Source organism: Arachis ipaensis, chromosome B10, assembly GCF_059453495.1.
Source record: "Arachis ipaensis isolate K30076 ecotype BB chromosome B10, ASM5945349v1, whole genome shotgun sequence".
NCBI classification, from domain to species: Eukaryota; Viridiplantae; Streptophyta; class Magnoliopsida; order Fabales; family Fabaceae; genus Arachis; species Arachis ipaensis.
The window spans coordinates 118,420,301-118,426,479 of record NC_142435.1 but is presented as its reverse complement, the minus strand read 5'-3'; the positions used below and the strand labels follow the sequence as shown (position 1 = coordinate 118,426,479).

Here is a 6,179-nt window from a genome sequence, read left to right as displayed (position 1 = left end):
TACCTTGTAAAGTTCTTGAGGTATAATCTCATGAACTTCTACCTCCTCTCCAATCATGATACTATGGATCATGATGGCCCGGTCTATAGTAACTTCAGACCGGTTACTAGTAGTAATGATTGAGTGTTGAATGAACTCTAGCCATCCCCTAGCCACTGGTTTGAGGTCATGCCTTCATAGTTGAACCGGCTTGCCTCTTGAGTCAATTTTCCATTGAGCTCCTTCCTCACATATGTTTATGAGGACTTGGTCCAACCTTTGATCAAAGTTAACCCTTCTTGTGTAGGGGCGTGCGTTTTCTTTCATCATTGGCAAGTTGAATGCCAGCCTTATATTTTCCGGACTGAAATCTAAGTATTTTCCCCGAACCATAGTAAGCCAATGCTTTGGATTTGGGTTCACACTTTGATCATGGTTCCTTGTGATCCATGCGTTTGCATAGAACTCTTGAACCATTAGGATCCCGACTTGTTGAATGGGGTTGGTGAGAACTTCCCAACCTCTTCTTTGAATCTCAAGTCGGATCTCCGGATACTCATTCTTTTTGAGTTTGAAAGGAACCTCAGGGATCACTTTCTTCTTGGCCACAACTTCATAGAAGTGGTCTTGATGGACCTTAGAGATGAATCTCTCCATCTCTCATGACTCAGAGGTGGAAGCAATTGCCTTCTCTTTCCTCTTTCTAGAGGTTTCTCTGGCCTTAGGTGCCATGAATGGTTATGGAAAAACAAAAAGCTATGCTTTTACCACACCAAACTTAAAATGGTTGCTTGTCCCCGAGCAAAAGAAGAAAGAAGGAAGTAGAAAAAGAAGAAAAATGGAGAAGGGGGAGAGAGAGATGGTTTTGGCCAAGGGGAAAAAGAGAGGGTTTTGTTGTGTGAAAATGAAGAGGGAATGAGGGTTTTATATAGGAGTGGGGAGGGGTTTAGGGTTTGGCCATTTAGGGTTGAGATTGGGAGGGAAATTATTTTGAATTTAAAGGTAGGTGGGGTTTTTGGGGAAGAGAGGATGGATGTGATTGGTGAAGAGGTGATGGGAAAGAGTGATTGAGTTGATTGGTGAGGGGTATTTGGGGAAGAGAGTTATGAAAAGGTGTGAAGAGAAGAGAAGAAGTAGGTGGGGATCCTGTGGGGTCCACAGATCTTGAGAGAATCCTGTGGGGTCCACAGATCCTGAGGTGTTTGAGAATTTCTCATCTCTACACCTTTTAGACATGTAAAACGCCCTATATATGCAATCTTGGCATTTAACGCTAGACTGCAGCATGTTTCTGGCGTTAAACGCCAGTTCCTTGCTTGTTTTGGGCGTTCAACGCCAGTCTATAGCATATTTCTGGCGTTGAACGCCAGTATGGTGCATGTTTCTGGCGTTAAACGTCAGTCTGATGCTTGTTTCTGGCGTTTAACGCCAGCTTTCCTTTGGGTGCAATCCTGGCATTTAAACACCAGGCTGCTGCTTGTTTCTGGCATTTAATGCCAGTTTCATGCTCTGTTTTGGCGTTACTAGCGTTTAAACGCCAGCCAGATGCTCCTTACTGGCGTTTAAACGCCAGTAAGCCCTTCCTCCAGGGTGTGCTATTTTCAATGCTATTTTTCATTCTGTTTTCAATTTTTCAGTAGTTTTTGTGACTCCACAAGATCATCAACCTAATAAAACATGAAATAACAAAGAGAAAATAAAATAAAAATGATTAAATAACATTGGGTTACCTCCCAACAAGCGCTTCTTTAATGTCAATAGCTTGACAGTGAGCTCTCATGGAGCCTCACAGATAATCAGAGCAAGGTTGGGACCTCCCAACACCAAACTTAGAGTTTGGTTGTGGGGGTTCAACACCAAACTTAGAGTTTGGTTGTGGCCTCCCAACACCAAACTTAGAGTTTGACTGTGGGGGCTTTGGTTGACTCTGCAGTGAGAGAAGCTTTTCATGCTTCCTCTCCATGGTTACAGAAGGAGATCCTTGAGTTTTAAACACAAGGTAGTCCTCATTCAGTTGAAGGACCAACTCTCCTCTGTCCACATCAATCACAGCTCTTGCTGTGGCTAGGAAGGGTCTTCCAAGAATGATGGATTCATCCTCATCCTTCCCAGTGTCTAGGATTATGAAATCAGCAGGGATGTAAAGGCTTTCAACCTTTACTAGCACGTCCTCTACTTGTCCATAAGCCTGCTTTCTTGAGTTGTCTGCCATCTCTAATGAGATTCTGACAGCTTGCACCTCAAAGATTCCCAGTTTCTCCATTACAGAGAGGGGCATGAGGTTTATCCCTGACCCAAGGTCACATAGAGCCTTCTCAAAGGTCATGGTGCCTATGGTACAAGGTATTAAGAACTTTCCAGGATCCTGTTTTTTCTGAGGCAATCTCAGTTGATCCAGATCACTCAGTTCATTGGTGAGCAAGGGAGGTTCATCTTCCCAAGTCTCATTATCGAATAATTTGGCATTCAGCTTCATGATTGCACCAAGGTACTTGGCAACTTGCTCTTCAGTAACATCTTCATTCTCTTCAGAAGAAGAATATTCATCAGAGCTCATGAATGGCATAAGTAGGTTTAATAGAATCTCTATGGTCTCCAGATGAGCCTCAGAGTCCTTTGGCTCCTCAGAGAAAAACTCCTTATTGATCTCTGGACGTCCCAGGAGGTCTTCCTCACTGGAATTCACGTCCTCTCCCTCCCTTGTAGGTTCGGCCATGATGATCAATTCAATGGCCTTGCACTCTCCTTTTGGATTTTCTTCTGTATTGCTTGGGAGAGTACTAGGAGGGATTTCAGTGATTCTTTTACTCAGCTGGCCCACTTGTGCTTCCAAATTTCTAATGGAGGACCTTGTTTCATTCATGAAACTTAGAATGGCCTTAGATAGATCAAAGACTATGTTTGCCAAGCTAGATGGGGTCTGCTCAGAACTCTCTGTCTTTTGCTGAGTGGATGATGGAAAAGGCTTGCTATTATTAAACCTGTTTCTTCCACCATTATTAAAGCCTTGTTGAGGCTTTTGTTGATCCTTCCATGAGAGATTTGGGTGATTTCTCCATGAGGGATTATAGGTGTTTCCATAGGGTTCACCCATATAATTCACCTCTGCTATTGCAGGATTCTCAGGATCATAAGCTTCTTCTTCAGAAGATGCCTCTTGAGTACTGTTGGATGCATCTTGCATTCCATTCAGACTCTGAGAAATCATATTAACTTGCTGAGTCAATATTTTATTCTGAGCCAATATGGCATTCAGAGTATCAATTTCAAGAACTCATTTTTTCTGAGGCGTCCCATTATTTACATGATTCCTCTCAAAAGTGTACATGAACTGGTTATTAGCAACCATGTCAATGAGTTCTTGAGCTTCTGCAGGTATTTTCTTTAGGTGAATGGATCCATCTGCAGAATGGTCCAATGACATCTTTGATAGTTCAGATAGACCATCATAGAATATATCCAGAATGATCCATTCTGAAAGCATGTCAGAAGGACACTTTTTGGTCAGTTGCTTATATCTCTCCCAAACTTCATAGAGGGATTCACCTTCTTTCTGTCTGAAGGTTTGAATATCCACTCTAAGCTTACTAAGCTTTTGAGGAGGAAAGAGCTTGGCTAAGAAAGCCGTGACCAGCTTATCCCAAGAGTTCAGGCAATCTTTAGGTTGAGAGTCCAACCATACTCTAGCTCTATCTCAATGGCAGGGATTGAGATGCTTCTTCCATGTAAATTGGAATTAGGTGCAGTGAAGTCACCAAGCATCCTCCTTGCATTGTTATTATTTTCGGCCATATCTTCTTCTTTTTCGAAAATTTTTGTCAGATTTTCTCCAGAGAGTTGTGCTTTAGCTTCCCTTAGCTTCCTTTCAAAGTCCTTTCAGGTTCAGGATCAGCTTCAACAAGAATGTTCTTATCCTTGTTTCTGCTCATATGAAAAAGAAGAAGAAAGCAGAAAAGAAAATATGGAATCCTCTATGTCACAATATAGAGATTCCTTTATGTGAGTAGAAGAAAGTAAGAATAGAAGAAGGAAAAGATGAGAATCCAAACACAGGGGTGAGGATAGAAGTGTTAATGGATGAATAAATAAATAGAAGGAGATTAGAGATGAGAGAAGAATTCGAAAATTTAACAAAATAAAATAAAAATATTTTAAATTTAAATTTAAAATTCAAAAATTAAAATTGAAATTAAATTAAATTAAAATTAAAACAATTAGTTAATCAAAATAAAATTTTAAAAAAGAGGGAAGGGATTTTCGAAAATTAAATGTAGAGAGTTAGTTGGGCAGTTTTGAAAAAGATATGATTGAAACAAAAAGATATGATTGATTAAAAGAGATTTGAAATTTGTTTTTGAAAAAGATATGATTAAAATTGAGAAAGATATGATTGAAACAAAAAGATAAGATTGATTGAAAAGGATTTGAAAATCAATTTTAAAAAGATAAGAGGTAGAAGAAGAAGTAGAAGAAGAAGAGAATGGACGAGATGGAGGGAGAAGTGGTTTCGGCCAAGTGGAAGAAGAGAGGGTTGTGTTGTGTGAAAATGAAGAAGGAATGAGGGGTTTATATAAGAGTGGGGAGGGGTTAGGGTTTGGCCATTCAGGGTTGGGTTTGGGAGGGAAATTGGGGTTTTTTGGGGAAGAGAGGATGGATGTGAGTGGTGAAGAGGTGATGGGAAAGAGTGATTGAGTTTATTGGTGAGGGGTATTTGGGGAAGAGACTTATGAAATGGTGTGAAGAGGAGAGAAGAAGTAGGTGGGGATCCAGTGGGGTCCACAGATCCTGAGGGAATTCTGTGGGGTCCACAGATCCTGAGGTGTTTGAGGATTTCTCATCCCTTCACCTTTGAGGCGTGTAAAATGCCCTATATATGCAATCCAGGCATTTAACGCCAGACTGCAGCATGTTTCTAGCATTAAACGCCACTTCCATGCTTGTTTTGGGCGTTCAACGCCAGTCTGCAGCATGGATCTGGTGTTGAACGCCAGTATGGTGCATGTTTCTGGCGTTAAACGCCAGTCTGATGCTTGTTTCTGGCGTTTAACGCCAGCTTTCCTCTGGGTGCAATCCTGGCGTTTAAACGCTAGACTGCTACTTATTTCTGGCGTTTAACGCCAGTTTCATGCTCTGTTCTGGCGTTAAACACCAGCCAGATGCTCCTTACTGGCGTTTAAACGCCAGTAAGCCCTTCCTCCAGGGTGTTCTATTTTCAATGCTGTTTTTCATTCTGTTTTTGATTTTTTTAGTAGTTTTTGTGACTCCACATGATCATCAACCTAATAAAACATGAAATAACAAAGAGAAAATAAAATAAAAATGATTAAATAACGTTGGGTTGCCACCCAACAAGCGCTTCTTTAATGTCAATAGCTTGACAGTGGGCTCTCATGGAGCCACACAGGTGATCAGGTCAATTTTATAGACTCCCAACACCAAACTTAGAGTTTGATTGTGGGGGCTTTGGTTGACTCTACACTGAGAGAAGTTTTTCATGCTTCCTCTCCATGGTTACAGAAGGAGATCCTTGAGTTTTAAACACAAGGGATTCCTCATTAAGTTGAAGGATCAATTCTCCTTTGTCCACATCAATTACAGCTCTTGCTGTGGCTAGGAAGGGTCTTCCAAGAATGATGGATTCATCCTCATCCTTCCCAGTATCCAGGATTATGAAATTAGCAGGGATGTAATGGCCTTCAACCTTTACTAACACGTCCTCTACTTGACCATAAGCCTATTTTCTTGAGTTGTCTGCCATCTCTAATGAGATTCTGGCAGCTTGCACCTTAAAGATTCCCAGTTTCTCCATTACAGAGAGGGGCATGAGGTTTATCCCTGACCCAAGGTCACACAGAGCATTCTCAAAGGTCATGGTGCCTATGGTGCAAGGTATTAAGAACTTTCCATGATCCTGTTTCTTCTGAGGCAATTTCAGTTGATTCAGATCACTCAGTTCATTGGTGAGCAAGGGAGGTTCATCTTCCCAAGTCTCATTGCCAAATAATTTGGCATTCAACTTCATGATTGCACCAAGGTACTTGGCAACTTGCTCTTCAGTAACATCTTCATTCTCTTCAGAAGAAGAATACCCATCAGAGCTCATGAATGGCATAAGGAGGTTTAATGGAATCTCTATGGTCTCCAGATGAGCCTCAGAGTCCCTTGGTTCCTCAGAGGGAAACTCCTTATTGATCACTGGA

The 6,179-nt window shown here is 41.3% G+C and overlaps 1 non-coding gene across 1 annotated transcript; it reads left to right on the top strand.

Annotated features, from left to right (window-relative positions):
* The first annotated feature begins 3,457 nt into the window (after positions 1-3,457).
* On the top strand, positions 3,458-3,565 carry LOC148581461 (small nucleolar RNA R71). The gene has a single exon (XR_015896254.1). It is a non-coding gene; the product is annotated as a small nucleolar RNA R71 (small nucleolar RNA).
* Positions 3,566-6,179: the final 2,614 nt, after the last annotated feature.